The sequence below is a fragment of the Rhinopithecus bieti genome, unplaced genomic scaffold (assembly GCF_001698545.2).
Source record: "Rhinopithecus bieti isolate Rb0 unplaced genomic scaffold, ASM169854v2 scaffold_6380, whole genome shotgun sequence".
In the NCBI taxonomy this organism is placed as follows: domain Eukaryota; kingdom Metazoa; phylum Chordata; class Mammalia; order Primates; family Cercopithecidae; genus Rhinopithecus; species Rhinopithecus bieti.
The window spans coordinates 4,403,685-4,415,399 of NW_016806642.1; positions in this window are offsets into that span (position 1 = coordinate 4,403,685).

An 11,715-nucleotide genomic window follows, 5' to 3' on the forward strand; every position below is an offset into this window, starting at 1 on the left:
GTGATCCGCCCGTCTCGGCCTCCCAAAGTGCTGGGATTACAGGCTTGAGCCACCGCGCCCAGCCGGTTCACAGTCTTTTGGTGATAATGTGGAGTGGTGATGAGAGTTCTCATGAGCTGTTGCTGAGAGTATAAATAAGCACAAGCACTTTGAAAGAATGTGGCATTGTCTAGCAAAACTAAAGTTATATGCACCTTTTTTTTTTTTTTTTTAAGATGGAGTTTCGCTCTTTTTGCCCAGGCTGGAGTGCAATGGCACGATCTCAGCTCACTGCAAGCTCCGCTTCCTGGGTTCAAGCGATTCTTCTGCTTCAGCCTCCCATGTAGTTGGAATTACAGGCATGCAACATCACGCCTGGCTAATTCTGTATTTTTAGTAGAGACGGGGTTTCACCATGTTGGCCAGGCTGGTCTTGAACTGTTGACCTCAGATGATCCACCCGCCTCAGCCTCCCAAAGTTCTGGGATTATAGGCGTGAGCCACCGTGCCTGGCCTTGTTTTTCTTCTTCTTCTTCTTCTTTTTTTTTTTTTTGAGACAGACTCTCGCCCTGTCACCTAGGCTGGAGTGCAGTGGCGCGATCTCGGCTCACTGCAACCTCTGCTTCCCAGGTTCAAGCGATTCTCCTGCCTTAGCCTCCTGAGTAGATGGGATTACAGGCACCATGCTAATTTTTGAATTTTTAGTAGAGATGGGGTTTCATCACATTGGCCAGGCTGGTCTTGAACTCCTGGCCTCAAGTGATCCACCCGCCTTGGCATCCCAAAGTGTTAGGATTACAGGTGTGAGCCATGTGCCTGGCCTCGCATCTTCTGACATAGCAACTTCACTATTTTGCATGATGTTTGCTATAGATTTTCTGTAGGTACCCTATTTGACTTAAAAGTTTCCTTTTATTTCAAGTTTAGTGATTTTTAAAATTAAGAATACATATTGACTTTTTTTACCATTCACTTTTCCTAAATATGTTTGGGGGGTCATATGGGTTCTCTCCTTTATTCTATTAATATGACAAATTACACTGATTCATTTTCAAATATTAAACCAATTTTGTATTCCTAGAATACACTTAACTTGCTTTTCTCTATTATCATCTTTTTGTATTGCTGAATTCAGTTTGCTAATATATTGTTTCAGATTTTTTTCAACAAATATCCACAGATCAAATTAGATTGTAATTTTATTTTGCCATAGTCTTCACATGAATTTTAGTGTCTTATGAGTTTGACAATTGTTCCCTCTTGTATGTGTTTCTGTGATATTAAAATACTTCGTTCGTTAAAAGATTGGTGGAACTCACATGAAAGGCTTCTGGTCCTGGAATTTTCTTCGTGGATTTTCTGTAAACGATTCAGTTTATTTAATGATTATGGGATTGTTCAGGATTTATTGTTATTATTATTATATTATTTTATTTTATTTTTGAGACAGAGGCTCGCTCTGTCGCCCAGGCTGGAGTGCAGTGGTGCGATCTCAGCTCACTGCAAGCTCCGCCCCCCGGGTTCATGCCATTCTCCTGCCTCAGCTTCCCTAGTAGCTGGGACTACAGGCGCCCGTCACCACGCCCGGCTAATTTTTTTGTATTTTTAGTAGAGACGGGGTTTCACCGTATTAGCCAGGATGATCTCGATCTCCATCTCTTGACCTCGTGATCCGCCCGCCTCAGCCTCCCATAGTGCTGGGATTACAGGCATGAGCCACCGTGCCCGGCCTGTATTATTTTTTTCAAATGCTCTCTTAGCAGAATCACGCTTGTGTGTTTTACATATCTTTATAAGGTTTGTTGATTTTTCCCCGAGGAAATTAGTCCATATAGTGTACTTTGTCAAATGGATTAAGTCATTCATTATATCCTCTTATTATCTTCCGGTGTGTACAACATCTGGAGTAATATCCCCTTTTTCACTCCTGATAGCGTGTGTGTGGTTGTGTGTGTGTTCTCTCTCACTCCCTCTGTGTGTGTGTATGTGTGTCTCTCATTAGTCTCACTAAAGATTTTAGTCTTCTCAAAGAATCAATCAACTATTGGCTTTATTGTTCCTATTACATAGTTTTTCTATTTTATACATTTTTGTTCTTATTTGTTATCTCTTTCCTACTACTTTATTTCTGTTTGTCTTGCAGTTTATTTCTAATATCCTGAGGTGGATGCTTGGTTCATTTACTTTTAGCCTTTTTTCTTTTCTAATATAAAATGTAAGGCTATAAATCAGCTCAGTAAACAATTTTTAGCTATTACTCTACAAGTTTTGATATGAAGTAATTTTTAAATAACTCACACATTTTAAAAAGGCACAGTTCATGTCCGGGCGTGGTGGCTCACACCTGTAATGCCAGCACTTTGGGAGGCCGAGGCAGGTGGATCACCCAAGGTCAGGAGTTCGAGACCAGACTGGCCAACATAGCAAAACCCCATCTCTACTAAAAGTACAAAAATTAGTCGGGCATGGTGGCGGGCACCTGTAATCCCAGCTACTTGGGAGGCTGAGGCAGGAGAATCTCTTGAACCTGGGAGGTGGAGGTTGCAGTGAGACGCCACCACTGCACTCCAGCCTAGGCAACAAGAGCAAGACTCTGTCAAAAAACAAAAAGGCACAGTTCACAAGTAAAAGTTTTTCCACTATGATTTCTTCTTTGACCCATGAGTTATTTAGATGCATGGTTTTAATTTTCCAAACATGGAGATGCTCTGTTTACCTTTTTATTATTGATTTATAGTTAGATCACATTAGGTAAGAAAACATCTTCTGTACTAATCCTGTAGAATCTGTTGAGGCTTGCTTTAATGACTGTATGAGTCCATTTTTGAAATATTCTGTGTGGACTTCAGAATTTTTTTCTGCAGTTGAATGAAATATATATAATCTCTATTAGATCAATTTTATTAATCATTATTGTTTGAATCCTCTAAAGATTTATTTTTTTTTTTTTTTGAGACAGAGTCTCGCTCTGTCGCCCAGGTTGGAGTGCAGTGGCGCAATTTCAGCTCACCGTAACCTCCGCCCCCTGGGTTCAAGCCAGGGCGCTTGTGCCTCCTTGTGCTTGTGCCTCAGCCTCCCGAGTAGCTGGGACTACAGGCTGTGCCACTACACCCAGCTAATTTTTATATTTTTAGTAGAGATGGAGTTCTGCCATGTTGGCCAGGCTGGTCTCGAACTCCTGAGCTCAGGTGATTCACCTGCCTTGGAGGCCTCCCAAAGTGCTGGGATTATAGGCGTGAGCCACCACTCCCAGCCTATTTAATGATTTTTCTTCTTGTTCTATCAATTACTGAGAGATGTATTTTTTAATTTCCCATATAATTGTAGATTTGTCCATTTCTCTGTATGGATCTTCTGATTTTTCTCTTATATAATTTGTGGCTGCACTACTATGAATTTTCCTATTTGAGATATTTCATGTCAGTGTAGTTATACAATATTTGTCCTTTTGCATCTAGCTTATTTCACTTAGCATATGTCTTCAAGGTTTATCTATGTTGGGGCATATATTAGAACTTCACTCCTGTTTATGTCTGAATAATATTCCATTGTATGTATATACCACATTTTATTCATACATGTGTTCGAAACATGGGTTGTTTCCACCTTTTGACTATTGTACATAATGCTACAATGAACATTGGTATACAAGTACCTGTTTGAATCCCTGCTTTCAATTCTTTGCGATATGTGTATAATACCTAGAAGTGGAATTGCTGGGCCATATGGTAATGCTATTTTTAGCTTTTGAGGAATTGCCAAATTGTTTTCAATAATGATTTTTGGCTTAAAGTCTATTTTGTGTACTCTTAACATAAGAATGCCAGCTCTTCTGGAGTTATATTTGCAGGGCAGATCTATTTCCATTTTTATATTTCAACCTGTTTGAATATTTATAAAATTTTATCCAGTCTGAGAAGCTTTGTCTTTTAACTGAAGTATTTAATCCATTTATATTTTATTTATTTTAGTTAACTGATATTAGTAATTAATATTTTAAATCTATCACTTTACATTTTGCTTTCTCTTTGCTTTACTTTTATATACTTCTTTTTTTCTTTTTTTGTATTATTTTATTCCTTTTTTTAAACTGTAATAGTTTATAGGCTACATTTTGTCTTTTTTTTTTTAGAGTTTATCCTAACATGTTTATATGTATATATCACCTATTAAGTAAAAGTTAGTCACTAATGTTATTCTTGTGCTCAATACCACAAAACGAAACAGTAACTTCATTTACTCTCTTCTTAATTTGCATGCTTTTATTTTTGTGTGTTTATCGTACTTTTTCATCTCATATGACATTGTTAATGTTGTGTTATGCACAATTTTGCGTTGTTTACATTTATTCATGTACTTACCACTCTCTTTACTCTTCATTCTTTCTTGTACCTCAGAGCATCCATCTAGGATCACATTCTTTCTTCCAGAATGACACCCTTCTGAATTCCTTTTAGTAGCAAAGTCTCTGTGTTTCTATTTGGTTTTGGAAATGTATATATTAATACTATGCCCTCATTCTTGAAAGATTTTTTTCACTAAGAACAGAATAATTATCAGTTATTTTCTTTCAACCCATGGAGTATGTTACTGTATTGTCATTTGGCTTCCGTTGCAGCTACTGAGAAGTCAGTGGTTCGTCTCTCTGCCATTCCTTTGATAATGATCTCCACACTTGCCCTGCCCTCAAATTTTTTCCTTTGGTGTTCACTAGTTTTATTGTGATGAATCTGAATATGAATTTTTCTTTATTTTTCTCCTTTCTTTCCTTTCCTTTCCCTCCCTCCCATTCTCTCTTTCTTTCCTTTCTTCCTTCTTTCCTTTTCCTTCTTTTTTCCCTTTCCCTCTCTCCTTTCTTCTTTTTCTTCTTCTCCTTCTGCTCCTGCCCCCTTCCTTCCTGGGATTTGTTTAGTCTTTTGAGTATGTCAATTAATTTCATTCATAGGTTCTGGAAAAGTTTAGGCCAGTATTCTTCAAATACTGTTTCTGCCATATAATCTCTCTTCTTCTAGTGCTCTAATTCAATATATGTTAAGACTTTCTCACTCTATCTTCTATGAATTTTAATTTCTCTTTCATATATTGTGTTTCTTTAAATTTCTGTGCTTCATTCTGTAAAATCTTGTGACCCAACCTTCTTGTTCTCTAATTCTCTTTTCAGTTGTATCTAATATGCTGTTAAGCTCCTGGTTTTGGTTTTGCTTTCAATCTCAGTAATGGTAAATTTTATTTCTAGAAGTTTAATTTTATTGTTCTTAAAATTTTATTGGTCACTTTTTGTAGTTTCCAGTATCTTGAAGATATTTTCACGCTCCTCTTTTATTTCTTTAACAATAGTAGGCATAATTTTATAATCTGTATCTGATAATTCCAGTGTATGAAGTCTTTTTTTTTGAGACAGAGTCTCACTCTGGCACCCAGGCTGGAGTGCAGTGGCTGTCTGAAGTCTTGTTGACTCTGTTTCTACTCTTTCCTTTCTTCTAGCTCTCATGTGTGGTGCTTATTATGTATGCTTAGTTGTTTTTTACCAGTACTGCTTATTAACCTTGAAAAATTATTTGTTAAATTAAATACATTGAGACCCAGGATGAGGGTAACTTCTTAAAATGGATTTGTATTTGTTCCTTTGACTCCTAGGGACTTCACCAATATGGCACCAAATTAAATGAAATTTGTGGCTTGAATTGCTTTGGACCACCCTGTGGTTATAACTTCAATAATGCCAGCAAGTGATTACAAATTTTCAGAGATAAAATTTTTTCCTCATTGTACTGGTCAGCAGCAGTCCCTTTAGAGTAGAAATCTGGGGGAAATGTAGCCTTTGAATTCCAGTTCTATTGATGGATTTTCTTTGTTTCTTTCAGTTTTTTTTTTTTTTTTTTTTTTTTTTTTTTTTTTTGAGACAGTCTCACTCTGTTGCCCAGGTTGGAGTGCAGTGGCATGATCTCGGCTCACTGCAACCTCCGCCTCCCAATTGGAGTGATTCTCCTGCCTCAGCCTCCCGAGTAGCTGTGATTACAGGTGCACACCAGCACACCCAGCTAATTTTTTGTATTTGTAGTAAAGACGGAGTTTCACCATGTTGGGCAGGCTGGTGTCAAACTCCTGACTTCAAGTGATATGTCCACCTCAGCCTCCCAAAGTGCTAGGATTACAGGCGTGAGCCACCACACCAGCCTTTTTTTTTTTTTGAGACGGAGTCTCGCTGTGTCGCCCAGGCTGGAGTGCAGTGGCACGATCTCGGCTCACTGCAAGCTCCGCCTCCCAGCTTCACTCCATTCTCCTGCTTCAGTCTCTGGAGTAGCTGGGACTACAAGTGCCCGCCACCACACCCAGCTACATTTTGTTGTATTTTTAGTAGAGACGGGATTTTCACCATGTTAACCAGGATGGTCTTGATTTCCTGACCTCGTGATCCGCCTGCCTCGGCTTCCCAAAGTGCTGGGATTACAGGTGTGAGCCACTGCCCCCAGGCTTTTTATTTATTTATTTTATTTTATTTTTTTTGAGACAGGGTCTTACTCCTGTCACTCAGGCTGGAGTACAGTGGTGTGGCACAAACACGTGCAGCCTTGAACTCCTGGGCTGAAGTGATTTTCCTGCCTCAGCCTCCCCAGTAGCTGGGACCACAGGTGCAGACCATCATGCCTAGCTAATTTGGTGAATTTTCTTTTGTACTTTCCTCCTTAGGAGTTAGAGGCTCAAATTGGCTGTATTGGCAAATGTCCTCAGGGCAAAAGTGGCTTCAGTATTCAGTATACCTTAGATTTTGTGCTGCTGATTACTTATTGTCTTATTAGTACTTTGATACTTCTAATTTTATTTCTAATAATTATTTTAATATTTGATACTCTATCTTCAATCTAACATTCTTAGTTGTCAGTTTCTATAGTCAGGTGACTGAGGTGAGCTGCCCTAGGCTGGCTCCTGGACTGGTGTCCACTAAGGCCTCACAGGTGAGCTCTGTATCGTCTTCTGCTGGTATCTTTACTCAGCAGCTGGAGTATTTCCTAGGATGGTCCTTTTTCTCTACTTGGTCAGGATCTTAGACTTCAGACCTCAGACGACTCAGACCACTATGGTTCTCACCAGCGCTATAGGCCTGTTTGAGTCTCGGCCACAGCTTCTGTTCAACAACTTCCTCTCCACTTCTGCTGTGGGGTCACTTCAACCTCCCCATGACAGAGCCATTATCTCTCAGCTGAGCTGGGTTCTGTGTTCTCCACCAGAGATGCAGGAATATCTGAGTGCCTTTCACACCACACAGGAACTAACAGGTGCCCACACTGGGCCCTCTTTTCCTGACTACTCTATTTTGTTCTCTTTCCTCTTCTGGGCCTACCCAATTGTACTGCTGACTCACCTTAACTAGTGATTTCCTTCTGGAATCCCAAATGGGAAATAGAAGAGAAACCCCTCAGGCCTTAGCCTTCCCCTCAGTCAGTCTAAAACACCTTCCTTCCGTGGGATTTATTCCTGGAATCAAGAGAACTTTTTATTACCTGGTTTTCCTAACTCCACTTCCCTTCTTCTCCCTGCCATCCACTAGAACAGGAGGAGGTTCAGACATTCCACTTCCTCAACGTCTTATCCTTGCTCCATCCTGGGACAGCGAGCTCAATGGTCTAGTCATCACAGGTGAAAAAATGTGTCTCCTTATACTATAAAAGAAACTATGATCTAGTTTACCAGGTATAACCTTTGATATGTCAGTGGTAGTAAAAGGAATCTGGAAAATATATTTTCTTACCTTTCTTCTGGCTTTCTAAGTAACTATTTCAATGAAAAATCCTATTTTGGATATCAGAAGCTGGTGTTTTGTTTTTTGTTAGTTGTTGTTTGTTTTTTGAGACAAGGTGTTGCTCTGCCACCCAGGCTGCTACAGCTTCAATCTCCCAGGCTCAAGTGATCCTCCTGCCTCAGCCTCCCAAGTAGCTGGGACTACCGGCATGCACCACCACACCCAGCTTATTTTTTGATTTTTTGCAGAAATGAGGTCTCACAGTGTGACTCAGGCTGGTCTCAAACTCCTGAGCTCAATCAGTCCTCCTGCCTTGGCCTGCCAAAGTGCTGAGATTATAGGCATAAGCCACTGTGTCCAGCCAGAAGCTGATTTTTAACTCTCCCTTTTAAAATTTTTGCTTTGACAGTTCTAATCCCACCCTCCACACACTGCCCCCGGGCAAATGAATGCTTTTGGTCTACTAAAGAAAAGATCATATACATGAAAATGAAAAAGAAAAAAGCACATTAATATGTTTCATAAATATTCAAGTTGTGAACATAAACATATATATTATTACTATTATTTTAGAGACAGAGTCTGTCTCTGTTACCCAGGCTTGAGTGCAGTGGTGCAATTGTAGCTTACTACAGCCTCAAAGTGACTGGATGGCCTTGAAGTAGGAAAATAGCTTCCTCTCACCTCAACCTCCCAAGTAGCTAGGACTACAGGCATGCCACCATGGCTGGCTAGTTTATTTACTAATTTTTTTTAAGAGACAGGGTCTCACTTTATTGCCCAGCTGGTCTCAAACTGCTAACCTCAAGCAATTGCTCTGCTTTGGCCTCCCAGAATGTTCAGATTACAGGTGTGAGCCACCATGCCTGGCCATCTATTTTTTTTTTAATAAAGAATATTTGTATTGGTTATCTATTGCAGTGTAACAAATTGCCCCAATGTTTAGTGACTTCAAACAATGAACAGTTACTATTTTACAGTTTCTAAAGGTTACAAAATTGGTAGGAGCTTAACTGGACGATACAGTCCAGAGGAAAGCTGGGCTGCAGTCATCAGAAGGCATGACTGAGGCCGGAGGATTAACTTCCAAGCTTATCCACATGGCTGTTAGCAGGAGGCCTTAGTTTCTTGCTGGCTGTTGGCTGGAGGCCTCAGTTTCTCATCACGTAGGCCTCTCCCCATGACGTGGCAACTGGTTGCCCTCAGAGCAAGGGTTCTGAGGGCAGGAGGACAATGGAGAAAGCGGGGAGGATGAGAGAGAGAGAGAGGAGGAGAGAGAGAGGAGAGAGAGAGAGAGAGAGAGAGAGAGAATGTGCATGCGAGAGAGAGCGCAAGCGCAAGAGAGAGCAGGAAGCCACAGTGCTTTGTATGTCCTAGTCTCTGAAGTCACACAATGTCACTTTTGCTTTATTCTATCCATTAGAAGTGAGTCACTAAATCCAGCCCATACCCAAGGGGAGGGCAATTAGATTCTACCTCTTAAAGAGAGTGCCAAAAAATTTGTGGACAATTTAAACCACCACAGCATTCAAAATTGCCCACTTCCTGTGTGCCAAAGTATAAAACTAGGATATAGCAGCAACAAACTGGAGATTACTTGCATGATGGAGTCGAAAGTCTAGTGGGTACATGAGCATGAAAATAATCCATTGCAGTGTACTAAGATAGGGGTCCTAGTTTTCTCTTATGTGACATGGGGGACAGTAGGTTTGGGGGCACATGACTCAATATAAAAATGCTTTTGCATAAGTGTAATTTAGCAAAGGGGATCAAGAGCTGAGATGTAAGAGCCAGAATCCCAGCTCTGCCACTTACTGGCAATGTGACCGTGAGCCAGTAACTCATCCTTTCTGTACCTCAGTTTCCTCATCAGTAAGATGGGAGAATGACAGTATTTATCTGATAGGGTCTTTGTGAGAATTAAATGAGTTAGCATATATAAAAAGCTAAACATGTGTCTGGATCGTAGCAGGTGTTAGTTATCAATTGTAAACTGCCAGCCGCTTCAGAAATGGCAGGTATTATTATTCTAATTTTGAAACTAGGTACATGTCCTTTTCCCTCTCTTATTGAAAATGGAATTAACTTTCTTCCTAATTTAATTATTTTTCATTTCCAGTAAGTTTCCCAATGTAATTTAATTTTTAATGATACATTTGTATTTTTTTCTTTTAAGCATTTAACAAATGTCATGAAATGTAAATGTCACTCTTTACCTCGCCCCCACCCGCTCATCAATTCCACTTCCTTCCCCATAGGAAACCACTTTAACAGTTTCATGAATGTCCTTTTAGAAATGTTTCTGCTTATTTAAAAGCTATGTGTTTTTGAAATATTTTTACATAAATGGAATCAAACTATGCATATCATTCTATGCAATTTTTTTCTATAATTAACAGATCTTTTTATCTTAGTGATTATAGCTTTACATCATTCCTTTTAATGACTATATTAAATTCTGCAGGATGGCTATAGCATAAATGCTTTAACCATTCTTCTATCAGTGGACATTCAGGTTGTTTCTAACATTTTATTATAAACAACTGTGTAGTGAGCATAAGCATTTAAATATATTTCCTAACTGTCAAAGATTTTGTGAATATGTTTTCAATTAAGACAAGGGGCCAGGTGCAGTGGCTCATGCCTGTAATCCCAGCACTTCTGGAGGCCAAGACGGAAGGTTTGCTCGAGCCCAGGAGTTTGAGACCAGACTTGGCAACATAGGGAGACCCCTGTCTCTACAAAAGATTTAAAAATTAGCCAGGCACGTGGTATGCACCTATAGCCCCAGCTACTTGAGAGGTTGAGCTGGGAGGATCGCTTAAGCCCAGGGAAGCTGAGGCTGCAATAAGCTGTGATCATGCCACTGCACTCCAGCCAGGGCAACAGAGTGAGACCCTGCCACGAAAAAGGAAGAAGAAGAAGAAGGAGGAGGAGGAGGCGGAAGAGGAGGAAGAGGAGAAGGAGGAGGAAGAGGAGAAGGAAGAGGAAGAAGAAGAAGACAACGATGATGACTACTAGTTATTTGAACCTATACAGCTATAAGGAAACATCAGCAGGGCATGCTGGCTCATGCCTGTAATTTCAACACTTTGGGAGGCCTTAGTGGGAGCATCACTTGAGGCCAGGATTTTGAGACTAGCCTGAGAAACATAATGAGACCCTGTCTCTTACAAAAAAAATGAACTTCATAGAAAATTTAAACCTTTTAGTTTGACATTCAGGAATTTCTCTAATGTGACCTCAAACTATTTCTCCAATTTAATCTCTCAGTACTTTTGCATAAACTGATATGTATCAAGCTGCAAATTGCCCTACTCAATGTTACTAGGATACACCATACACTATCTGTCTTCAGGCTTTTGCCTGGGCTTTTCTCCTTGCTTTCCTGCTCCCCTGGGCTTTTCTGTCCTACACTTCTGTAGTGGGTGATCATTAGGTGGTCTGTCCATCCCACCGGGGGGGTGGCTTCCTGGATTCCCACCCTAATCACAGTTGGTTGGATCAGGGGTTGTCACCAAACCCAAGCTGTGCTAATCACAATCTAAATTTCCTAGGAACTTAGAAATAATAAATAAGAGGCTGGGCATGGTGGCTCACTCCTGTAATCCCAACACTTTGGGAGGCTGAGGCAGGTGGATCACCTGAGGTCAGGAGTTCGACACCAGCCTGAATAACATGGTGAAACTTGTTTCTACTAAAAATACAAAAATTAGCCAAGCATAGTGGTGCACACCTATAGCCCCAGCTACTCAGGAGGCTGAGGTGGGAGAATCACTTGAACCCAGGAGGCAGAGGTTTCAGTGAGCCAAGATCGTGCCATTGCACTTCAGCCTGGATGACAGAGCAAAACTCTGTCTCAAAAAGAAAAAAAAAAATCATACCTGTAATCCCAGCACTTTGGGAGGCCGGGGTGGGCAGATCAGGAGTTCGAGACCAGCCTGACCAACATGGAGAAACCCTGTCTCTACTAAAAATACAAAAAATTAGCTAAG